The following is a 27658-nucleotide window of genomic DNA, read 5'->3' on the forward strand; positions in this document are numbered from 1 at the left end:
AAATCATAAAAGGACAGTGAAAATGATCATGTGACTGAAAACTACTTTCTACAACTATAGTTTGGTAAGTCATGTTAAATCATTTAGTGGATAATGATGAGCATTTTTCAAAGAGGTGAAATAGAATAGAAAAAAATAGAAGATAAGAAAATAATAACTTGTTTCATGAAGCTTATTTCAGATAAAGGTGTATGAATGTGTACTGAATCACAATGCAAAATATATCCCTTGCTGGAGCTGCAGTTAAAAAAATACACAAACTAACCATTGAGTTAAAGTATACAAAGAATCAATAACAGTAAGCTTTCAGAAAGCATCATTACCCCTTTTTAACCACTACTAATGATGCCAGCAATTGGCTAAGTGTAGACACAAAAACAGGATATCTTACCAAAGGAACCAGGAAGGCTGGGAGGACATTCTGGGTATGCAGAATTTGGATGAAGGGCCATTTACTTTTTAACCCATAGAAAAGCAGGCATCACCTGAGATTAATTTTTAATTTTGCTACAGAACCACATATGCCAGTATGCCATTTCTTAAGAAATGAAGGACTACAGCAAGGTTAGAGTTTTATTTACTACATATCTGCCTACTGATTTTTAAAACTAAGAACAAGAATTTCAAACACACTTGCCCTTGAGAATTTTGAGTGAATTCCATACTTGACTACGGGCATATGCTGAGGCACTGTAGCTAACAGGAGGACATGATGTAACTCATCACAGGTGAAGAGGAGTCAGACAAATTCTGCCTAGAACTCTGCCAATGGCTTGTTTGCACTGAATAACTACTGTGCAGAGAGCACTCAGCACATTCTCAAGCGCCCAACTGCTGGAAACAGTGCTAACACATAGGCAAAGGGCTGGCGGGAGCATTTAATCTGCAAAATAACAGAAGTTAGTCCAGTTCAAAGATGTCCAATGTATCTTATTCTTGAAAAATATGTCTTCCAAATATAAATATTTCAACAAATATGTTCCAATAACCTACTATGTGCTGGTATTTACAGTCCTGGAAATCCCCCGAGCAAAACTTTAATTTGAAGTGAACTATAAAAATTTTATAAATTAGCTAACATTTTAGATTATGTATGGTTCTGCTCCTTTTCCTTACCCTGTAGCTAGAGTTGATAATCTAGATATTGTGGATAGGACTTAGGGGATTCATGATACTCCAACACTTCAAAAAAAATTTTTTTTTTCTGCCGGGCGTGGCGGCTCACGCCTGTAATCCCAGCACTTTGGGAGGCCTAGGCGGGTGGATCACGAGGTCAGGAGATCGAGACTATCCTGGTTAACATGGTGAAACCCCGTCTCTACTAAAAATACAAAAAAAAAAAATTAGCCAGGCGTGGTGGCAGGCGCCTGTCGTCCCAGCTACTCGGGAGGCTGAGGCAGGAGAATGGTGTGAACCTGGGAGGCAGTTTGCAGTGAGCCAAGATCATGCCACTGCACTCCAGCCTGGGTGACAGAGCGAGACTCGGAGTCAAAAAAAAAAAAAAAAAAATTCTAACATTCTCAGCTTTCAAAGGGGTCTAAATCATTTTTTAAAAGGTCAGGAATCATTCTCCGTCTTTAGAATGAGTTTCAAAGAACTTACAGAACATCTCATTTGCTCTTGATTCCAACTCACAAAAACTGAGTGAAGAGAAAATTCTCCATTTTTTTTCTCCTAGGTTTTATTGAGGTACAAATTGAGAAATAGAAATTGCATACACTTAAAATATACAATGTTTTGATATACATACACACTGTGAAATAATCAGCACAGTCAAGTTAATATATCCATCACCTGAAATAGTTATCATTCAAAAAACAATCTGTGGTGAAAATATGTAATATCTACCCTCTTAGCAAACATCAAGTATACAATACACTATCAACTATCAAAAATATTACATTGCTGTAGATTAGATCTCCAGAACTTTCTATCCCTTGACCAATATCTCCCCATTTCCCACTCTCTCCAGCCCCTGGCACCCACCATTCTACTCTCTACTTGTGTAAATTTGACTATTTTATACTCCACATGTAGGTGATATCATACAGTATTTGTCTTTGCATGACTGGTTTATTTCACATTTAGTATAATGTTCTCAAGGTTCATCTGTGTTGTTGCAAATGACAGCACTTCCTTTTATAAGGACGAATAATATTCCACTGTGTGTGCCACACACGCACACATACATATCTCCTTTTCTTTGTTATTCTTCTGTCAAGGGACATTCAGATTGTTTCCATACCTTGGCTTTTGTGAATAGTGCTGCAACGAACATGGGAGTGCAGGCATCTCTTCAAGATACTGATTTCCTTTGGAAATATACCCAGAAATGAGACTGCTGTATCATAAAGATAATTCTATTTTTAATTTCTTGAAGAATCTCTAAACTGTTTTCCAAGGTGGCTATACCAATTGATGTTCCCACCAACACTGTACAAGAGTCCCCCATTTTCCACATTCTGGCCAACACTTTCCACATTCTGGCCAACAGTCTCGCCATTCTAACAGGTGTGAGGGGTTATCTTATTGTGGTTTTGATCAGCATTTCCCTGATGATTATTAATACTGAGCACCTTTTCACATACCTATTAGATATTTGTATGTCTTTTCTGGAGAAACATCTACTCAGGTGCTTTTTCACTTTTTAATCAGGTTATTTGAGTTTTGCTATGAGTTGCATGAGTCCCTTATGTACTTAAATTATTACCTACACCAATATCACGAGGCTCTCCCTGTTTTTACCTAGTAGTTTTTGGTTTCAGGTATGATATTAAAGTCTTTATTCCATTTTGAGTTAGTTGTTGTATATGGTGTAAAATAAGGTCTAATTTTATTCTTCTGCATGAGGATATCCAGTTTTCCCAACACCATTTATTACAGAGACTATCTTTCACCATTCCATGTTCTCAGAACCCTTGTTGAAGATCAACTGACTGTAAATGCATGGATTTATTTCTGGTGTCTCTATTCCATTTCACTGGTCTATATGTCTGTTTTCATGCCAGTACCATACTATTAAGATTACTGTAGCTTTGTAATATATTTTGATATCAGGAAATATGATACTTTCAGTTTTTTTCTTGTTCAAGACTGCTATGACTATTTGGGTTCTTTTGTGGTTCCATATGAATTTTAAGATTTTTTTTTTCTATTTCTGTAAAGAATGCTATTGGAGGCCAGGTGCAATGGCTGATGCCTGTAATCCCAGCATTTTGGGAGGACGAGGTGGGCGGATCACTTGAGGTCAGCAATTCAAGATGAACCTGGCTAACATGGTGAAATCCTGTCTCTACTAAAAATACAAAAAATTAGCTGGGCATGGTGGCACGCACCAGTAGTCCCAGCTACTCAGGAGGCCGAGGCAGGGAATCACTTGAGCCTGCGAGGCGGAGGTTGCAGTGAGCTGAGATGGCGCCACTGCACTCCAGCCTGGGTGAAAGAGCAAGACTCCAACTCAAAAAAAAAAAAAAAAAAAAGAATGCTACTGAATTTTTGATAAGGATTACGCTTAATCTACAGATCATTTTGGGTAGTATGAACATTGTAACAACATTAACTCTACCAATTCATGAACAAAAGAAATCCTTTTATTTATCAATGTCTTCTTTAATGTCCTTCATCAATGCTTTATTAAAGTGTACAAGTCTTTCACTTCTTTGATTAAGTTTATTTCTATAAGTTGCATTCTTCCTATTGCTATTGCAAATGGGACTGCTTCCTACCTTTAACAGAGGCGCCCAAGATAAGAACTCATTCGAAGTACAATAGCGAAATAGAACTTGGATGAGAATCCAGGCCTTCCAACTCCCAGTTAAGTGGCCTTCACCAGGCTTACTTATATTGAGGTATCAATTTTAAATTATAAAATACTTGGAAACTGTGACTCTAGTTAGCATGTTTATTTATTTGGCATCAGGTAACAATCAGAATGTGAAAATAATCTTTTTTGAGTTTTCTAAAATACATAAATCTTTTTTTTTTTTTTCTTTTGAAACTGGTTCTCGCTCTAATACCCAGGCTGGAGTGCAGTGGTGCAATCACCGTGCTCACTGCAGCCTCGAACTCCTGGGCTCAAGTGATTCTCCCTCCTCAGCCTCCCTAGTAGCTGGGATGACAGCATGCACCACCATGCCTGTCTAATTTTTGTATTTTTTGTAGAGACATGGTTTCGTCCTGTTGCCCAGGCTGGTCTCAAACTCCTGAGCTGAAGCGATCTGCCTGCCTCGGCCTCCCAAAGTGCTGGGATTACAGGTATGAGCCACGGCACCTGGCCTCAACTTTCATTTTAATTTTAAAAATACACACGATCACATTATGACAAATACTATCTCACTATATACAACCAAGCTATTGTAATATGGTTATTTAATATTTTATCAGATACAAAAGGATACATACCAAACAATCAAAAGTGACAAAGATTCTCTCCTTGACCAAGCTCTAGTTAGGCTCTTCTGAATTCTCTTCTCAACTAGGCTTGGCTTTTGGCCTTCAGTGTTTGTCTCTACATTGTCCAATTAGAAACCTGCTAAGAAAGTTTAGCCAGAATTCCCATCCTAATATCTGATTGGGTGGCCAAATCTCCCGCCATCCTCCAGGTGATGGATGTCTGATCACCCTGGCCTGCGTTCGGCAAAAATCTTGTTAGGTCAGTTTAGCCAGAAGCCGTAATGTTTCCTCTCAGTAATTTTCTATCCACTGACTGCCCCCCCACCCCAGCCTTGCTACTTGGCTATAACATGACCACTTTTCCTCATTCTTTTCCAAGTTGAGCCGAGTCTCTCCCTTTCACTGCAAACCCCACTGGAATGATCCCTACATCTATCATGATGGTCTTGAATAAAGTCTGACTTGTTGCTCTTTTACAAATGCCAGAGACCAGGCACAGCAGCTCACACCTGAAATTCCAACACTTTGGGAGGCCCAGGCAGGCAGATCCTTTAAGCTCAGGAGTTTGAGACCAGTTTGGGACACATGGCAAAACCCCATCTCTACAAAAAATACAAAAATTGGCCAGGCACGGTGCTGCATGCCTGTATTCCCAGCTACTAGGGAGGCTGAGATGAGGGGATTGCTTGGGTCTGGGGACATAAAGGCTGCAGTGAGCCATGAGCATGCCACTGTACTCCAGCCTGGGTTACAGAGTGAGACCCTGTCTCAAAAACAAGTGCCAGAATGAGTAATTTTTTAAACAGGAGCTCAGTGGGTTTACTGGTCCTTCTCAATTACTCAGATAATCTCAATGATGGGGGAAAAAATCAGATTCCTCCTTTGCTCCTAATGTACCAAGTAACACTTCAGCATATCAGTTTTCTGAACCATAGTGGGGCAGGATAATAGGGTCTGGAGACAGGGCATCTAAGGCCAATTTATGTTGACTTCCTAAAGCTGAATCAAGGTTAAACACCAAGGTCTGGGGGCAAGAGATCTAAGGCCAATTCGTGCTGACTTCCCAAAGGTGGATCAAAAAGAAAACACCTGGGTCTAGAACTTCCAAAAGCTAAACCAAAAGGAAATACCCCATCTCCCCAGGCCAGAGTAGCAAAGGATCAAAGGCTATCTCCCTAACCCTCCCCTTTCCACCACGTCCTAGATGGAAGGGGAAAGTGTCCTGGATGGGCTGTGGGCCAAGCTCAGGCCATCCCTTCATCTGCATAGGGCACCAATTCACCACAGCCTTTAATTAGCCATGGACCAAATCCTTCATCCAGCTAAGGGGTAGCTGATAGGGACCTCAAAAGGCACACTTAAAACCCAGAAAACTTTGTGACCAGGCCCTTGAGCCACTTGCTTGGGCCCACTCCCACCCTGTGGAGTGCTTTCTCGCTTTAATAAATCCCTGCTTTTGCTGCTTCATTCCTTCATTACTTGTGCTTCATTGCGTGTGCATTTTGTCCAGTTCTTTGTGGAAACGCCAAGGACCTGGACATCTCACACTTCAGGCCTGCTCTCTGCTAACCATGGCTTTGTCTACATTTAAATGTTTACATTTAAAACATAATTCAGATCAAGAGGTAACATGTCTAAAATATTCTTCAGCAGTGAAAGAGCAGAAAGAATTGGCACTTGTCAAACCTTTATAAACATACCCGTATAATAAATCAGGTAACTTCAGGAGAAAGGCTCTAAACACCCTTGAATCTTGAGTTTCTTTCATCTATAAAATCTTTCCTCATGAACTTTTTATAAAACTTAAATAACATCATTTCTGTAACATGCCAAGCACACTAGTTACATTCAATAAATGTTATCTTTTCTTCCTTTACCTTGATCATGAAACATTTAATTTTTTATATGCATTTTTAGTTATTTAAACAAGCAAAGCAAAGGAAATACTATAAGCCCCTACAGTGCTGTTTTAGAGACTTGCAAAATGACACAAAAAATTAAGGAATAATTTATTTCTCAGTTGGATGTAGAATAAGAGGTTTATAAAGCAATAAAGAAAAGATATGCAAAATAAGGACAAACCACAGAATGTTTTCGCTTAATTTTAATGTTAGTAAGGGTTTTCAAAATATTTATAAAGATTATTGTGTATAAGAACTGGCTTTCTAATACAAACCCTATTTGGTTTCATAAGAAAAAATAATGTTAGGACTGCCAGCAGGGGCTTATTTAAATAGCAATGAGATAATTACTGCAAACCCAGATAGTATTTCTTAATCTAATCTCTTATGTTAATAAGAGAAAACCACTTTAAACTTGCTCACCCCAAATCATTTAAACAGTTTTCCATTACTTAAATCATAGATGGGTATAGATCAAGTAAATAGGCTAAATTTAAAAAATATATTTGTCAAGTAACTAGCTGCGTTTGAGTAGCTCTGCTGAAAACTTTAAATAACTTTCCTAACTCTTTAATTATATAAGCGAAGAAACAAAACACACTAGCTACATTCAATAAATGTAATGTAAGCTCACATGGCTAAATGAAATCTTACAGTTTCATCAAAGAATTATAAGCAATTCCTGCCGGGCGCAGTGGCTCACGCCTGTAATCCCAGCACTTTGGGAGGTCAAGGCAGGCAGATCACGAGGTCAAGAGATCAAGACCATCCTGGCCAACATGGTGAAACCCTGTCTCTACTAAAAATACAAAAATTAGCCGGGGATGGTTGCAGGCGCCTGTAGTCTGCCTGTAGGCAGCTACTCAGGAGGCTGAGGCAGGAGAATGGCTTGAACCCGGGAGGAGGTGCAGCTTTAAGTGAGCCGAGATCATGCCAGTGCACTCCAGCCTGGGTGACAGAGCGAGACTCTGTCTCAAAAAAAAAAAAAAAGATTTATAAGCAATCCCTGAGGTTTTTCTTTTTCTTTCTTCTTCTTAATCTTCTTAATCTTTCTGGAAAATCCTTTACTTTGAAAAGTAAAGGCAAACCTCTTATTCTTTTGAAGAATAAAGGCAAAACTCTGAGATGATCCCAACAAACTGGGTATAGAAACCAGCAATCTAATATGTACAGTAAAAAACAAACAAAAACAAGTTCTACATATAGTCCTGAATTAGAATTTAAAATTTCTACCTTCTGAAGCATTAAGTTTTCTGTCTTTCAAGGACAGTCATTACCATATTTTAGCCCAGACTATGAGATACTACAAGATTAGCCCAGTCTACGGACCCATCATACTATATATACACTGAGCTACACAATTTCTCAGATTTCTTTAAACATTTTTTGGTGTACTTAATTTTTTTCACACAGAAAAGCATATTCCAAAGCCAAAAGCAACTCACCTCCATTTAAGAATACTTCACTTACATAAAATTTACAACAGCAACTGTTGAAATCTCCCTGCTGCCTTTCTGGAACCCTTCCTACAACAGCTCCCACTGCTATCTTGTGAGCGGAAATTGCAACCACTAATAGAAGCCCTAAAGGTAGATTTATCTTAATAGTTAAAAGGCAGTTAGGTTACTTGGTATGATTAATACAGTATAATTCAATTATGTTATAGAATAAATAAACTTTTGAAGGCTGGCCTGAGATCCCCAGCATTCTCTGAGTTTTTATACATATGTTAAAATTTTGTATAAAAGATTTGCAAAAGGATTCTTGTAACACAATACTTCTGTAAAATGTGACTGCATAATACTGACAAGTTGTGCATTCTACATACGTTTGCTAACCTGTAGTTCAGGTCATTTAGCTTGGTAATCACTGACCAGTATCCTCAGTGGAAGGCACAGTACAGGGAGAGTGAGCTCAGGAATGAGATGCACTTCAGCTGACCTAAAACTTACACAGATATATCCCAGATCTTGGCATCATTAGGAATTTATTTCTGACATCTCAAATTCCAAAATCTCACTCTGGTCTTTTAATCCATCCCCCTTTCTCACTCGCTGAATCTGTGGTCTTCACTAGAATCACTTATCCCTTGACTTCTCCCAATTGTTCAATAGAGGTGAGACCATATTTAATTCTCATCAGTATCTTCACGCCCCCTGCATTCCTGGCCTATACACCTTCTCAACATGTTTTCATACCTCCAAGAACCCAGCCACATCATTTCTTCTTTTCTAATTTTGGGTTGCTGGGTACTACAGAGAAAATTCTATAATTCTGCAGACTGGTTATAATAAAAAGTTATTATTTTCTACTTCTTTCCATAAATAAAAACTAATAATTCCAAATAGATTAAAGATATGCATGTAAAGAAACAATAAAATATTAGTAGCAAATATAAAAGGAATACTTATACTTTAGAGTAAATCTTTAAAAGGGAAAAAAAGACAAACTTATGGCCAAAAATACCACGAAGTTAAAAGATAAGAAACAAATAGACAAAAAATATTTGCAGCCCTTCTAACAAAGTAGTAATAACTAGGAAATCCATGGAACTCAGACTCAACTACCCTAGAGCATAGTAGATATGGAATACAAATAGACTACTCCCAGTAAAAACACTACACAACACATATGAAGAGGTACTTAAAATCACTAATCCAAGAAATGCAAATAAAAACAAAGTACAATTTTTGATCATTACTTTGGTAAAACTAACAGGATTTCTCTTTATAGACAGTAAGAAGTACTAAGTAAAATGGAAATTACTACACATATAAGTCAACAAGAAGCTATCCTGTAGAAATATTCACACAGATCACAAAGATGTCATACAATGTGAATTACCGCATTGTGTTATTATAATCATTTACGATACTGAAAAAGTTGGAAAAAGGCTAGTCCTTTAACAGATCAATAGGTACATGGTACATCCATGTCATGGAATACTGTTAAAAGAACATGTACTAATATGAAAAGAAAAGTTAAATAAAAAACAAAATAAGGGATTTAGCACCAAAATGTAAAGAGCTTTGAAATCATCTCCTGTTCCTACATAAGAAACCACTGGATCAACTTTAACTCAAGGACTTTTCTCAAGGACTGAGGTCGCAGGGCAAATGAACCCCAGAAATCCAGAGTCACAGGTGAAATCAGCCTACCTGGATAAGAAGTCTCTGCAGCCATGAACTGGTAGGAACACCTCAATGGTAAGTGGGACAAACTGGTGGTGGTTGAAAGTGGACTAGCATGAGAGGGAGAAATGCCGGGACCACAACTTTCCAGGGTTGCAATCACACTAGGTTTTCATGGTGAAGATCTGAGAAAGATCCCCTCCCTGGCTCAAGCAGAGAAGGGGAAGAGTGAGTAATCATTGTGAAATGCTCTCAGAGTATTCTCCATAACAAAGGCCTACACTGCAGGATGAAAGATTTTATCAGAGCCTTATCTTTCCTGGGGGAAGGGCATTTCTTCCACTCCAGCCCCTTTGCCTTCTGGTCTCACTTGAGGTCCAGGAAGGGGAAAGGAAGAATAAAGGAAGCAAAGCCCAGGGGAAACACTTGGAAGGTCACAGCCCAGAGTCCAGGTCCACTAAAACAATGATATTTAGTAATAAGATTATAAAACATTTCCCCTTCCTCCATACTTTCACCATACCAACAGGGCTCTAAAAAAAAAAAACAAAAAAAACAAAAGGAAATGCTAGAAATCAAAAGCACTCTAACAGATACGAAGAATGCTTTGATAGGCTCAGCAGCAGATGGATACTGCTGAGGAAAGAGTCAGTGAGTTGAAGATAGGTCAACAGAAACTTCTAGAAAGAGAAGAGAGAAGGGAGCAACAGCATATTTAAAGTAATAATGACAAAGAACTTTGAGAACTTTGCAAAATTAATGACAAACACCAAACCACAGATACAGGAAGCCCAGAGAACACCAACATGATAAATACCTAAAAGACTACATGTAGGCATATTATATTCGAACTGCAGTGAATCAAACATAAAGAGAAAATCATGGAAGCATGATGAGGTAGGGGGATAACAGGGAGGGAAAACACAGTATCAATAAAGGAACAAGGATAAAAATTATAGTGGGCTTCTCATCTAAAACATGCAAGCAAAAAGAGAAGGAGTGAAATAGTTTAAACATTAGGAGAAAAGGCCACCAACCTAATATACCAAATTCCCACCCAACAAATTCCTAGGAATTCTATATCTAATAAAATTATCCTTCAAAAATGAAGAAAGAATAAAGACTTCCTCAGATAATCAAAAACTGAGAGAACTTGTTGTGAGGAGATCTTCTCTGCAAGAAATGTTAAAAGTTCTTCAGGAAGAAGAAAAAATGATAGGGGTCAGTAAATTGTATCTATATTAATGAAAGAAAGAACACTGGATAAGGAATAAATGAAGGTAATATAACATTTTTATCCTTTTTTTTTTTCTTTTTTCTTTTTTTGAGACACGATTTCACTCTATTACCAGGGCTGGAGTGCAGGTGCAATCCCGGCCCACCGCAGCCTCAACCTCCCGTGATCAAGTGATCCTCCCACCTCAGTCTCCTGAGTAGTTGGGACTACAGGAGCATACCACTACGGCCAGTTAACTTTTGTATTTTCTGTAGAGATAGGTATTTGCCATGTTTCCCAGGCTAGTCTCAAACTCCTGGCTCAAGTGATCTGCTCACCTCAGCCTCCCAAAGTGCGAGGATTACAGGTGTGAGCCATCATGCCTAGCTTTTAATTATTCCTAATTGATCTAAAAGATAACTGAATGTTTAAAAATAGCAATAATGTGTTGGATGATTATAGCTTATGAATAAGTAAGATAAATGAGAGCAATATCACAAGGGAGAGGTGGGAGGAGCTGGTAATGCTATTGCAAGAAACCTGCAGTATACCTACCTCAGTGATAAAAAGTGTCATATGAAGGCAGATCAAGATAAGTAAAAGGTGAATGTTGGCATCTAGGGCAACCATTAAGTTTAATATGCTGCCAGGTGCGGTGGCTCATGCCTGAAATCCCAGCAATTTGGGAGGCCGAGGTGGGCAGATCACGAGGTCAGGAGATCAAGACCACCCTGGCCAACATGGTGAAACCCCGTCTATACTAAAAATATAAAAATTAGCCAGGCGTGGTGGTGGGCGCCTATAGTCCCAGCTACTTAGGAGGCTGAGGCAGGAGAATCGCTTGAACCCTGGAGGCAGAGGTTGCAGTGAGCCGACATTGCCCCACTGCACTCCAGCCTGGGCAACAGAGCAAGACTCTGTCTCAAAAAAAAAAAAAGTTTAATATGCTAAGATAGGAGATTAAAAGAAATCATAGAAAATGCTGTTAAAACCTGAGAAGGCAAGAAAAGAAGGGAGGAAGAACAAAGAACAAATGTAACAAATAGAACACAGTTACAAACATGACAGATATTTATCCTACTAAATCAATAATCATTATAAATGTGAGTGGTCTAAATACACCAATTAAAGCACAGAGAATGTCAGAGGGGATTAAAAACTCAAATCCTATAGACAATATAGTATCTATATGAATGTGACTTTAAATATAAATAATCAGATAGGTTAAAGGTAAAGAGATGGAGAGAAATATACCATGCTAACTCTAATCAAAAGAAAGCTGGATTCTATTGACTTACCCTTGAAATAAAAAAGATTTTTTAAAAAAGCGGGATGCAGTAGCTAAATTAATTTTACAAAATGTAGTCTTTCGAATAAGAAAATAGTATCAGAGATAAAAAGAGGCATTATATACCGACAAAGGAATCATTTCTCCAAGAAGACATAACAATCCTTAACGTGTATAGGTCTAAAAGGAATATAAAAATATGTAGGGCAAAAACTGAACTGAAGGGAAAAAGAGACAAATTGATTATTAGAGTTTGAGACAGCACTCATACATTAATTGATAAATCAAGCATGCAGGAAATCAATACATATATAGTTAACCTGAACAGCACTATCATTAAACTAGATCTACAGTTGACATTTATAGGATACTTGATCCAACAACAGCAGAATACACATTCTTCTCAAATTAACGTGAAATATTCACCAAGACAGACCACACTCTGTGCTATAAACACATCTTCACAATTTAAAAGAACAGAAATCATACAAAGTATGCTCCCAGGCCACAACGGAATTAAAAGAGAAATTTGGAAATCAAACAACACACTTCTAAATAAACATATGGTCCAAAGGACTGGTCAAGAGAAACTGAAACACATTTTGAACTAAATGAAAATACAACTTATCAACATGCATAAAATGCAGCAAAAGCTGTTCTTTGAGGAAAAAATTTTCCTCACAGCACTAAATGTATACATTATAAAAGAAGAACGATCTAAGGATTAATAAACTACACTTCTACCTTAGGAAACTAGAAAAAGAAAAGTAGTTTAAGCTTAAAGAAAGCAGAAAAAAAGAAATAATCAAAATTAGGGCAGAAATTATTGAAACTGAAAAAAACAGAGAAAATCAATAAAACCAAACGCTTGCTCTTGGAAATGATCAGTAAACTTAGTGTAAATCTCACTAACATATGACTGGTGTCTTGTTCTTTTTTTTTTTTTTTTGAGACAGGGTCTCAATCTGTAACACATGCTGGAGTGCTGGAGTGCAGTGGCATGATCAGGGCTCAGTATAGCCTCAACCTCCTGTACTTAGGTAATTCTCCTGTCTCGGCCTCCCTAGTACGAGGCTACAGGCATGCACAGCCATGCCTGGGTAATTTTTGTATTTTTTGTAGAGATGGAGTTTCGCCATGTTGCCCAGGATGTTCTCGTACTCCTGGACTCAAGCAATTCACCCGCCTGGGACTCACAAAATGCTGGGATTACAGGTGTGAGCCACCGCCCCGGGCCTGGTGTCCTGTTCTTACAGCTCCTAAGTTATCTTCTGATAAACCAAGCAGAGACCGGGCGTGGTGGCTCACACCTGTAATCCCAGCACTTTGGGAGGCTGAGGCGGGCGGATCACCTGAGGTCAGGAGTTTGAGACCAGCCTGGCCAACATGGTGAAACCCTGTCTCTACTAAAAATACAAAAATTAGCCGGGCGTGGTGGCACACACCTGTAATCCCAGCTACTGGGGAGGCTGAGGCAGGAGAATTGCTTGAGCCCAGGAGGCGGAGGTTGCAGTGAGCTGAGATTGTGCCAATGCACTATAGCCTGGCTGACAGAGCCAGACTCTGTCTCAAAAACAAACAAACAAACAAACACAAAGCAGGTATCATACCACTTTTCTGATTTAAAACCTCTGTTGATTGCCTATTGTCTAAGAATAAATTAAAATACAATTTTCAGCATCATTTACCAGTAAGCCACCACCTCTTTCACTCTAAATTCTGCCACACTGAAAGTATCTCCTGGACTGTTAGGCCCTTTCAGTCCTCTATGTATTATGCATATTGTTTTCTCTGCTAACGATGCCCCCTCCTCTGCTTTTCCAAGTAGTCTAAAACTCAGCTCTAAGGTCACCTTCTCAGAGAAGTCTTCCCCAAATCTCCAGGCAAGTTCGTTGTTCAGCTTTTAGCCTACCATGAAACTTTAGTTATATAGTCATGCATTGCTTAACGACAGGGATACGCTCGATAAGTGCACTGTTAGGCGATTTTGTCCTTGTGCAAACATCAGAAAGTGCACATACAAAAACCTAGACGGTTTAGCCTACTACAAACCTAGGCTATATGGTATAGCCTATTGCTGCTAGGTACAAACCTGTACAGCATGTTGCTGTACTGAATACTATAGGCAACTGTAACACAATGGTATTTGTATATCTAAACACAGAAAATGGCCTATAATCCCAGCACTTTGGGAGTCCGAGGCAGGTGGATCATGGGGTCAGGAGTTTGAGACCAGCCTGGCAAACATGGTGAAACCCCGTCTCTACTAAAAATACAAAAATTAGCCAGGCATGGTGGCACGCGCCTGTAGTCCCAGCTACTCAGGGGGCTGAGGCAGGAGAATCGCTTGAACCCAGGAGGTGGAAGTTGCAGTTAGCCGAGATCACGCCACTGCACTCCAGCCTGGGGTACCGAGCAAGACTCAAACACACACACACACACACAGAGAACATAAGTAAAAATACTGTAGAAAGATAAAAAATGGTACACCTGCATAGAGCACTTGTTACGAATGGAGCTTGCAAGACTGCAGTTGCTCTGGGTGAAGTCAGTGAGTGAGCGGTGAATGAACGTGAAGGCCTAGGACATCTAAATATATTGTAGACTTTATAAACACTGTACACTGAGGTTACACTAAATTTATAACAAAATATGTTTCTTTCTTCAATAATAAATTAACTTCAGCTTACTGAAACTCTTACTTTATGAACTTTCAAACTTTCAAACTTTTAAAAAAACTTTTGGACTCTTTTAGAATAACACGTAGCTTAAAACACAAACACTGTACAGTGGTACAAAAATGTTTTTTCTTTATATCATTATTCTATAAGCATTTTTATATTTTAATTTTGTTCTAAGTTTTAAAACATTTTTGTTAAAAAAAACACAAACACACATATTAGCTAAGGCTTGCACAGGGCCAAGATTATCAATATCACTGTCTTCCTCCTCCACATCTTGTCTCAATGGAAGGTCTTCAGGGACGATAACCCACATGGAGCTGTTATCTCCTATGATAACAATGCCTTCTTCTGAGTACCTCCTGAAGGACCTGCCCGAAGCTGTCTTACAGTTAGTTTTCTTTTTATAAGTGGGAGTATCCTCTAAAATAAAGATTAAAAGTATAGTATAGTAACTACATAAACCAGTAAGATGGTAATTTATTACCATGTATTACATGATTTATATGCATGTGTTATATACTATACATAATTGTATGTGCTATACTTTCATACAACTGGCAGCATAGAAGGCTTGTTTACACCAGCATCACCATGAACACATGAGTTGTGCTTTGTGCTATGGTATTACAATACTTATGACATCCCTAGGTGACAAGAATTTTCCAGCTTCATTATAGTCTCTGGGAACACCATCATATATGCAGTCTGTTGACCAACATATCATTATTTACTGCATGCCTGTAGTCTGTTACAGAATATTCATCATTAAGAGAGACAGTATAACATATTAGTTACACAGGCTTTGCAGTTAATTGTATCACTTACTAACTATTTAACCTCAAGTCTGTGTGTAAGATTCCTTATCTGGAAAAAAAGAATAATTATCAAAACCTAACTCACAGTGCTATTTGTAGAAATTAGGTAATTTATTACATGGAAAGCACTTAGATTAGTATTTGGCACAAGTGCTCAGTAAGAGAGGGCTATTATTACTGTTATTCTACCGTAATGTACATTTACCAGTAAATGGTTATTTATTCCCATTAGCAATAATTTTCTCAATAAAGAGAACCAAATCTTATTTAAGTTTGTATCCTTAGTTCATAGTAAGTGGTTGGTGAATAATAAATGTTAAAAAAAAAAAAACTTACATAGAGTTATATAACTGGTAAGTGACAGCACTAGATTTTCTGTTCAGATATTCTGAGTTCTGGGTGTGTATTTTACTGTTTCTCACAAAAACTTACAAATTACAACATAAAAAAATGTTTAACCTTACAATTTATGTATCCTAGTTCTCATCCGAAAGAAAGCTTTTGCAGGACATCTTACGTATCTCCTGATAAAAATTACATTAATCATTTGTTCTAAATTGAAAAGTTACCAACTTGCTTAAAGATACATGCTATTAAATTATCAATATCTTGCATCAAACTATAAATTCCTTGAAAGAAGGCTATGCTCTCCAAATCCTTTAACATATAGCTAAGTATCTGGTACATAGCAGAATTGAAGGAATATATGTATGATTGATTCTCATAACTTTAAGGAATACTACAAATTTTAAGGCTCTTTATTATCTAGCCCCTGCATCGGCCTGACCTTCTTCATGCCCTACTATTCTACTTTAACCACACCCGTCTACTGCAGGCCTCCTTGCTCTGCCTGCACACACCCTGAGCCCTCTCCTGGGGGCTCTCCCCCTCTGGCTCTTCTACATCCAGATGATTATGAATCATCCTTTAAATCTGAGCTCAACTGTCCCTCTTCTAAGAAGCTTTCCAGCTTTCCTTTGTTGTTGTTTTTCTCATTCTGTTGCCCAGGCTGGAGTGCAATTACATGATCAGGGCTCATTGCAGCCTCCATCTCCTGGGCTCAAACCATCTTCCCACCTCAGACTCCCAGCTAATTGTTTTATTTTTTATAAAGATGGGGCCTCACTATGTTGCCCAGGCTGGTCTCAAACTCCAGGCCTCAAGTGATCCTCCCACCTCGGCTTCCCAAAGAGTTGGAATTAAAGGTGTGAGCCACTGTGCCTGGCTGAAAGCATTCCTGAATCTCCCAGTTTGACAGATGCCTCCCCTTCTTGGTTCCCATAGCATCCTGTGTACATCTTTATCACAGCATTTATCACATCATGTAACTGTCGTTTTGACTGTCTTTTTCAACACCAGACAATGTAAGATTATGGAAGGCAAAGGTCATATCCTATTCAACTTTTTTTTCCTGAATACCTGACATGGTACCTGACAAATAAGAAATGGACAAAAAAATGATTCATAAATGAGTAAACGGTGCTGAATGAGAGTTTAGAAGATAAATGATTTAGAGGCAGCTCAAGGATTAGTTAAGGTGATTTAAAATAGACCAAAGGGGGCGAATTTTTTCTTTAAATTTCTTATCTGTTTATTTTAAAACAAGAAAACTTAGAAGACAACTTTGTTTTTTATGGTTTGTTTAAAATCAATTATATAACTAACAAAAATGACCATTTTTGTTAAGATCATTGGGTACCCCATAATGTACTTTTTAAAACATGTTCAGTTAAAACTGATATAAATTCAGAAAATAAGAACTATTTAAGAGAAGGCAGGGGCAGAAGGAAAAAAATTACTAACAGAGTTAGGTTTGGGTGGTAAACAGATGATGACAAAACAAAAGGCAATAAGCCAGAATCCTCTGCTGGAAATTCAAGCATCAACAACATACTGAGGACAAGGAACATCCCAAAGAGGAAAACAACTCACTAGTGTCACAAGAAATCATGACTGAATGAGGCTGGAATGTATGTTAAGACCTGAAAGTGATCAAAGGAAAATGACAAGTGCACAAGATTGTGCAGAATTACACTGGTAAAACCTCACAAATGAAAAAAATATGAATAAAGTAATGATATCAACAAAAATAATAATGGTAAAATGGATGTTGGCTTCTTCACAGATTAACTACACTATTGATTAATTAGAATGAGGAGTTTTATTGTTATTTTACATTTTTCACAAAATATCAAAATTTATACATCCAAATGAATTTTGCTCTTCCAATTAGTTATGTTGGAAAGCTATGTATACATAATGATGCTGACATGGTTGGAAATGCTTTAAAAAATTCCTCTCTACAAATTGCTTTAAGAGCATTTTGTAAGCTACATCTTAAAATCAGTATCATCATACATCATGTGTTACCAAAAATGGAATTTCCCAGTGTACTCATGTGCTTTAGTTTCAAAACTTCCTCAAAATATCTTCTGCCTGTTACTAAATATCAAATCCATTTAAAAGATTGAAAATTCACCACTAATAATCAAAAGGCTGCACTGCACACTCTGTGTTTGCATCCCCAACTGCAATAGCATTGCTGAAATTTAATTCCTTAAGTGTCTACTATATATAAGGAACTAAGGGAATGCCGACTTCAGTTTTTACTCTGCCAATAATGTGGCTACATTCATTTTTCTAAAATTTCAAACAGATCAGAATACAACTTTCCTTAAAAGTGACAAAAATGGCTGCAATGGACTATAGACAAAACCTTTGCAAGGTATAAAAACGCTGTTCAAAATCTGGTGGGTCCCTAATTTTGAAGCTGTATCTTCTGCCCTAGCCCTCCCCTCATCTCATGCTCATACCGCATTACCTATCTGCTGTTCCCTGGACACACCATGCAATTTCAAACCCTTGATGCTTCTCCCAGATGGTCTTTGTTTGAAATAACAGATTTTTCTATTACATGGCTACCTATCATAGGTAGTTCATGACTGTACTTAATCTTAAAGCAATGTGAACACAGCTATATAGTAGTAGCTTGATCACTGATTCAAAGAAATATTTATCAACTCACTCCCAACCCACTTGAATTTCTCTCTGTTCCAGCCACGACTAGCTCTACTTTCAGCAGCTTATATTCACTATGTTCTTGTCACCACAGCAACTGAAGACATTTGAAGACATTAATTTGAAAAGTAAACCTTTAAAAATGTTTAGAAGAAAATGCTAGAAAGTACAACCTCAGGTTAAGGAACAAATGTCTTAAAATGAAACAAAACAAAAATTATACATACACACACACACACACACACACACACACACACACACACACACACAATTGGCCTTATCAAAATTAACTTCTGTACATCAAAATAAAAAACAAGTAAACACAAGCTAGAAATTGGGAGAGAAATATTTGCAACATCTATAATGAACAAAAAAGCATTACATTCAAAATATGTAAAGAATGTCTTCAAGTCAATGAGAGAAAGGCAAACCACCCAGTAGAAAAATGGACAAAAGACAAATAGGCATTTCACAGAAAAGGAAACATGAATGGCCACAAAAATATGAAAAGCTACACAACCTTGTTAGTCATAAATGAAATGCAAATTAACATAACAACGAGTTAACGTTTGTGTTAGGCAGAATAATGGCCCCTAAAGACGTCTCTACTACATCCTAATCTCTAGAACCTGTATGTTACATTATGTGGCCAAAAGGACTTTGCAAATGTGATTAAGTAAAGGGCCTTGCAATGGGGAGATTATTTTGTATTGTTTGAGCAAGCTTGAAATAATCACAAAGAAGGAGTCAGGAGAGAGAAGGAGATGTGACCAGGAAGCAGAGGTTGGAGTAATATGGACATCAGCCAGAAATGTGGGTAGCCACTGGAAGATGAAAAAGGCAAGGAACAGATTCTCCCCTAGAGCATCCAGAAAGAATGCAGCTCTATGAACACCTTGATTTTAGCCCTGCAAGACCAGTTTTGGACTTCTGACCTCCAGAATTGTAAGATACTAAGTTTGTAATGTTTCAAGTGAGTAAGAACATGGTGATTTGTTACAAGAGCAATAGGACATCAATATACTATTGTATATCAAAAATCAAATGTGACAATACCAAATCAGTAAAGATGTGAACAAATGGGTTATAAATTTTAGTAACAGTGTTTATGGATTGGCATTATCTGGTTGGAATTATCTAGTAAAATTGACCATATACAGATCATACGAATCAGCAATTCCACTTAGGTATATGCCCTAAAGAAACTCACATATATGTAGAAGGAGATGTATAAAGTAATAGCCATAAGCAACATTGATTAAATTGTAAAAACCTGAAAATAATAAAAGTGTTTGTCAATAAGGGAACCATATATATATATATGTTTTTTTGGAGACAGAGTCTTGCTCTGTTACTCAGGCTGGAGTGCAGTGATAGGATCTCAGCTCACTGCAACCTCTGCCTCCTGGGTTCAAGCAATTCTCATGCCTCAGCCTCTCGAGTGGCTGGGATTACAGGCATGCACCAACATGTCCAGATAATTTATTTATTTATTTTTTAGTAGAGAGGGGGTTTCGCCATGATGGCCAGGCTGGTCTTGAACTCCTGAACTTAAGTGATCCGCCCTCCTCGGCCTCCCAGAGTGCTGGGATTACAGGTATGACCCACTGTGCCCGACCTGATGGTAAGTCTTACTGAGCTTCTTCAATTGTTTGTCACATATACACTCAATTGATGTCTTTCAATATAGCTTTATTCAAGATTTGTATTTAATAGCCTTGTTCAAGATTTGTAATTTTTTACCATACATATGCATCAATTGCTAAATATTACATCACATACTTTTATTTTAATCCCTCTATTTCAATCTGTGTATTATTCTCTTCATTCACACACTGCATGGGAACATGAGACTCATTTGTGGTTATTTGATAGCAAATAACGTATCTCCCTGTGAATTATTTTCTTAAATCTAAAAAATAAGAAAAAAAAAAACTACCCTTGCTTCACCTCAAATATACCATAAAGATAAACAAATAAAGCAATACAGTTATTTCTGAAAGTACTTTGCAAGAAAGACAGCCATATCTTGGGCAAATATTCTTCCTTTCACCAAATCTTTTTCTCTTTTTCTCAGCCTGTCAAATTACATTCCTTTTATTTTGAGGGCTGAATTCAAATGTCTTTGTTTTCCAGGAAACAATCTAATTGGCCTCTAACTAGAATATGATCGTTACAATCATTTAAAAAAAAAAAAAGATTGTTAAGCCAGGTGCAGTGGCTCACGCCTGTAATCCCAACACTTTGGGAGGGCAAGGCAAGCTGATGGCTTGAGCTCAGGAGTTAGAGACCAGCCCAGGAAGCATGACAAGACCCCGCCTCTACTCAAAATACAAAAGAATAGCCAGGCATGGTGTTGTACGTCTGAGGTCCCAGTTTGAGGTAAGAGGATCGCTTGATCCCAAGGGGTGCGTGAAGGATGCAGTGAGCTGAGATTGCACCACTGTACTCCAGACTGGGTGAGAGAACGAGACCCTGTCTCCAAAAAAAAAAAAAGATTATTAAGATCTATTATTAAGATCTACTTTTCTGTTTCTGTTTTAAAGTATGTACATTTGTATGGTCGTATTTATACTCAATTATGAGGACATGAGAAACATTATCTCATGCAATCTTCAAAACATTGTTAGTAAGTAGTATGAATGGGACTTGAAGTCATGCCTTTTGACAGCTCTTTGCTCTCTGTAAGAATGCCTGTTACGTCTGTGCCATCATCTCATATCCGCTCATCCCAAATTCACATATAATCCTCATCACCTAGAAACACAAGCACTGAGTATCCACATCAAGGCTCTCAGTCAACAGCCAATATTCTAGTTTGGTCCCATTTGAGACTATTTCTCGCCCTACCACAGGTATAATAAAAGCATGTTAGGATTTATGGAGAGTATCTCCAAAAGTGCACAGCTCCACCACCACTCCTTGAAGATGAATCTGGTGTTAGGTCAGTAATCTGTTTCTCTATATTCAACTTTTAGTGGCTGACACAGTATCTGACACACTGAAGATGCTTAACGAATGGATGGATAAATGGATGGATAGAACGAGGCAGAGAATCTTCCTGCTGACACACCTAACTTATCTTTTCCACAAATTCCTCTATTCAAATTATTTTAAATTACATGTATATTATGTATATATAATCTGCTCTTTATGTACTTTTTAGGGATATATAAATGAAAAAGATTAGGAAACTTATGAAATTCCTAAACACATTTTAAAATAAAAGGTGATAGTAATATGACTATCAGGGACACAAAAATTACTTGTTAGTGGATTTATACCCTTTGTTAATCAGAGTATTATTGTTTCCCTTACAATTTTTTTTTTTTTTTGAGACACAGTGTCATTCTGTCACCCAGGATGGTATGCATGGCATGATCAGAGCTCACTGAAGCCTCGACCTCCTAGGCTCAAGTGATCCTCTCACCTCAGCCTCCTGAGTAGCTGGGACTACAGGTATGCACACGTGGCTCATTTTTTCAGTTTTTGTAGAGCTGGGGTCTCACTACGTTGCCCAGGTTGGTGTCAAACTCTGGGCTAGAGCGATCCTCCCACCTCGGCCTCCCAAAGTGCTGGGATTATAGGCATGAGCCACTGTGCCTGGCCTCCCTTATAATTTTTGAATTAAATAGTCTACAAATGAAATATAAAAGTGTATTTATATTCTCATGGCTGGGGGATACATTCTCGCTAAAGGAGCTGAAGAGTGGAGGGGTAGACGAAAAGGAGAGCAAAAAACTATTTTGTATCTGTCCTTCCACCATATCAAAATGTAAGAATGATTACTACCATTAGACATGTCCTAATTACATCATTTCTCTGTTGATCACATGTAGCCTATTTTAAAAAATGCCTCTGGGGAAGAATCAGAAGAGAAATGTTATTCTTATCAGTTAGCTATTTAATATATTATGTAAATCTATCTGAAACAGTGACAATATTTGAAATATGTGGCTTCTCTAATTTCTGGGGAAATAAGTAACTGAAGTGAATAATTCTCCAAGTGTAAATCAGTTTACTATATTTTTCTTGGTAAGTCTCATCTTCTTAGAAGGAAAGCAATGTCATAAAATATAAAATACTACCTTGAATAAACTGGCACAGAACCCCTCTGGCAGTGAGGAACTATTTCCTAGGCTTATTTATTTTTATAACATTCCATAATAAGACCTAATTCACATTATTTTGAAGAGCAATCTAAAAGAGTAATGCCTTTTATATCATTACTGAAGGATTAAGCATACCTAGCTGTTATTTTCATTCTACTTGTCTCCTTTTACATTTTACAATTAACACCTCAACTAGAGCTGGGGAAAAGGGAAAGACTATACAACTGAAATCTTCTAGTTGAAATATTTGCTAGGAGGTTTAGCATTTGGAGGTTAAAATTAAGTTTCTCATCTACTTATTGTATTTCCAATATCTAGGCTTTTGAAATCAGTGGCTTAAACAGAAAATACAAACTACATGAAATAAATGTTTCCATATAAAGACCTAACCACCCCTAAAAAGCAGACGTAACTTTCTACTTAATGATCAAAATAAAATATATATGTATGTTTGTGGTGTCTCAAAATTACATGCTAAAAATTACAATTTGAATTGAGAATATTTTTCAGGTAGGGAACAAAGAATGCAAAGACTTGGGACTCAAAAAGCTATAGATTACTTTTTAGTTTTTCTTTCTTTGTGAAATTACACAAAACAAAGTCATTCTATGGTCAAAACTGAGTCACTCCAAGACATTTAGTTGATTTTGGTTTATGCATATATTTATGTTCCTAGTAGAACATACACTAAGTCATTCAAAAATATTGAGAGCTATACCAGTGTTGATTACTTAAAATATTTGGACTTGTTTTTTAAAGCAACCTATTTCTAATGTGAAACTTATTATTGATCTAGGTTTTTTTTTAAATATTCACTTGCTTTTAATTTTTGACTGATTTAAAAATGTTCATGCCATTTAATATACACTTAAGAGTATATATACACTTGTACTCTCAGACTTCAGAGAAAAGAATAACTCATTTAATTTCAAATCCAGATGTCTCCTGAAAAGCAAAATCTAACACTTAAATAACATGGGAAAAAAGAGACCCTGAAGAAATTACATTTAATTACAATTAAAGAAATTGATCAAGAATTAACAATACATATACCTCAAGGACCATAATGGTTACTAGTTAAGAGTGTTAAACATAATTTAAATGTACTTAGGAAACATAAGAGGTAACAATGATCATAAAACTTGAAAATTAAATTATATAATTTTTAGACTTTGAAAATAATCTTCTACCAAACCATGGTAATAAAATCAGTGGCAGAATGATATAAGAACAAACTGACCAAGGTAGAGGTGAGAAATCTCAGAGGCAGACCCATATATCTAATCAGAACCAAACATGTGATAATTGTCACAGAAAACGGTATATGACAATTATGTAAATGGTACTGAGAAACTAACTAATTTTAGAATACAATTAAACTAGACTTCTCCCTAAAGTCACATACGGAGGTGTGTTCAAAATGGATTAAAGATCCAAGCATGAAAGGTAAACTATAAAGCTAATAGAAGAACATACATATTCTTTGTTGTTGTTGTTGCCTGAGGTGAAGTCTCACTCTGTCACCCAGGCTGGAATGCAATTGCATGATCTCCTCACTGCACCCTCTGCCTCCTGGGTTCAAGCAATTCTCCTGTCTCAGCCTCCTGAGTAGCTGGGATTACAGGCATGCACCACCATGCCTGGCTAATTTTTTTTGTATTTTTGTAGAGATGGGGTTCCACCATGTTGGCCAGGCTGGTCTTGAACTCCTGACTTCAAGTGATTCACCCGCCTTGGCCTCCCAAAGTGCTGGGATTACAGGAGTGAGCCACCACGCCCGGCAAATACATACATACATACATACATATATATATATATATATATAATGAATCAAGTAAGAACTCTAAAAGGATAAATTCAAAATCGCTTACCATATATAAAAATAAAATGATAAATGTAATTACTTCAAAATTAAATATTTTGGCTCAGACAGGAACACTGTAAGCCAACAAAAAAAGAACACAATAGAAGATATTTAAAATATCCAAAACTGACAAGAATTAGAATATAGAATTTACAAGTAATTCCAAAACAAAAAAAAAAACAAGAAAAATACAGCAATCCCTGGAAAAAAAGGCGAAAAATATGAACAAGCAATCTGGAAGGCCATCAAACATAGAGGTGTTAAAGGTGTTTTAATTTAATTAGTATTCAGAGAAATGCAAATTGAAACAAAATGCCACTTTGCACCTAACAGATTAGCAACAATCAGAAAGCTGGAAAATGCTGTGTCCTTAGACATGTGGACAGAAACTACATACACGACTAGTGAGAAAATGAACTGGATCTAAAGGGCAACTTTGCATCACTTGGAATCTTGCGTTCCTCTTCTACATCTACACTCTGAAGAAATTCTCTCATTGGAAGCAATTTTTTGGAAGCTACTTAAGAGGTCCGTCACTGAGCAAAAGAACAGGCAAACCAAAGTTGATACACAACTAAATATAGTTATTTAAAAGTATACATTTCAGATCCATTTAAGTTGGACACATCTTAGAAACATAGTGATGGGTAAAAATAATTAAAAAATAAGATGAAATACATTACAATGTAACTTTTGGAAATTAAAAATACATGAACAGAAAGCAAACATTTTACAAGGACACATATTAACAAAAGATAACATTAACTACTTTAGAATGGTTTTATCTGTCCTTCATTAAATTTATAGGTCTTTAATAATTACTTTGCAATACTTCTGAATTTAGTTCAACCCTAAAAATCAGTTTTATATAAAAATATATTTACATTAACAACTAAAATTAAATACTTATATACCAACCAATTCATTTCTTAAGTTAGTCTCAACTGAACCACATTTATTTGTTTATTTCTTCTTCTTTTTTTTTTTCTTTAATGGAATGCTTCAGGAATTTGCATGTCATCCTTGTGCAGGAGCCATGCTAATATCTGTGCTGCGAATGTGAGCACAATTGAACCATGTTTAAATCAGATACATGTATTTTTTTCTAAAGTGATTCTTAGCTATTTATCATCAACACAGCCATTTTGTTCCTTTTAATCCTCTGACACAAAAAAATTCCTTAAAATAAATTTCATCTGCTTAGCAAGTAACAAGAAAAATATATGTATTTGTAGGCATATTTAGAGAGGGAAGGAAGGAAGGGAGGGAGGGAAAGAGGGAACTGGTTTTTCAATAGGTATTAGATATTAAATAAATTGCACAACATTTAATAGCAAAATAAATCTGAGTTTCTTCCAGTCTTCAGACAAACCTACCCATGGTCTCCAACAACAAAAAAGTCACACTGGGAATACCAACACTGTTCTGGTAGTGTTCAATACCCTAGATTTGCCTCTAATAAAAATAGAGCAATTTCCTATTAGTATTTTGGAGTCATCACAACTTTGGCATAATCTCTCAGTCTTCTTATGAATATATGATGAAAATTATGGTATAGAATGATCACTTTTACGCTATAATATTCTGAATCATGAATAATTTATAAAACGTTAACCATTATGCTGAGTAGGTGCTTGGGATACAGTGGTACATATCAACAACCTGGAACATGTGGCATTTACACCATGTGCCAGGAAATGACAATTCATTTAAGATAGACATGATATCTGACCTCGTGGAGTTTAGAAGCTGAGTGGTAGCAAAGATTATGAAGAATGATAAAGGCTATGCATGTTATACCAGGGAAACACAGGAAGGCTAGGGAAAAGTACATCAGTGAAACCTAATCTAGCTTCAGGGAGGTGGGGCTGTGGGGAAGAAGAGTGTTAGGAAAGAGAAGCACATTTTTAAAAGATTGTCAATTACAGAAGAAAACAAACGAATTTCACTGGCCTATCCTAAGACCATTCTAGCCAATCAGATTTTTGCAGCTTGGTTTCTGCCCATTGGCTTGTAATCAGTATTTCCAAGTGTAAAACACCAGCCATTCTTTCCTTGAATCATTTTAAGTCTAAGGGGACAGCATCAGTAATTAGCAGCTCAGGCTGGGGTTAATCCCTAAGGAACTCTCATTTCCTACCTCCATGTCAGTTTTTGTCCAGGAAATATGGCCTTAATATCCATAGCCAAGTACAATGCTAGGTATTTTCACAAAAATTTATTCATTTATTTCCTACCACAAAATGGTATGCCTACTTTATACATTTAAAATACGGAAGCTCAGAGTTTAAGCAGCTTGCCAAAAAGATCCAACAACTAGCTTTAGCTAAAATTTGAATTCAAGACATGTTAAGTCTAAATCCAGTACTCTTTTATTAAATGGAAGCTCTTTGTCTTTATGAAATACCTTTACTTATGAAAGCAATGGCAATTTTATTTTCTGGTTGTTCCTACCGAAGATAGTACTATTTGTTCTTCCTTAAAACATTTGGACAAAATGATCAAGTATTTTTGTCCCCAAGAATTAAAAAAGAAAAAACCCACAAAACCCATGTTTACTTTGTGTATCTTCCAGCAAGGGTGTAACCAGATTGGTGACAAGAAATATGACTCATGAGCAGTATCTTGGCAAAGAATTCTTAGCATCTCTAGGTACATCTGACACATAGGGGAAATGTTACATACATGTAACTACATTTTCTTTTCCTTTGAGGATTTCCCGCTATCTTTAATTCAAATCTGCCACAATCCTAACACATGCCTCAATATTAAATATAGAATAATATTCAGAATATTAAGGAAATCATTTCTTGGCAGAATTTGTCAAAGGCAAATACGAATAAAAAACTATTGTTGAGGTAGTCATGGTGGCTCGTGCCTGTAATCCCAGCACTTTGGAAGGCCAAGGCGAGAGGACTGTTTAAGCCCAGAAGTTCCAGATTATAGTAAACTATGATTGTGACTATTAGCAATTAAACACAGCAATGTATTATGTCATTTAATGAGTTCTGAGCAATTCTTTTATTAATGAGAAAATGAGATAATAACCTTAGAAAAAAACTCCAATATCAAGAGTACTTAACTATTAACCTTATTCTTCTGTGAATAAAATAATATACTTTCATATTATTTTCCAAAATGATGACTTTTGATTTAAAAAAGATACTCAGGTTCCATAAAGTTTTTTTCTTGCATATCCACTAAAATGTAAATGCAAAATATTTCTGCCTTTGTCTA

General features: G+C 36.8%; 1 protein-coding gene across 10 annotated transcripts in view; it reads right to left on the minus strand.

Moving 5' to 3' along the window:
- WDFY3 (WD repeat and FYVE domain containing 3) overlaps window positions 1–27658 on the minus strand; it is a 304455-nt gene that overhangs the window by 189268 nt on the left and 87529 nt on the right. The window lies entirely within an intron of this gene.

The sequence above is a fragment of the Pongo abelii genome, chromosome 3 (genome assembly GCF_028885655.2).
Source record: "Pongo abelii isolate AG06213 chromosome 3, NHGRI_mPonAbe1-v2.0_pri, whole genome shotgun sequence".
NCBI lineage: Eukaryota > Metazoa > Chordata > Mammalia > Primates > Hominidae > Pongo > Pongo abelii.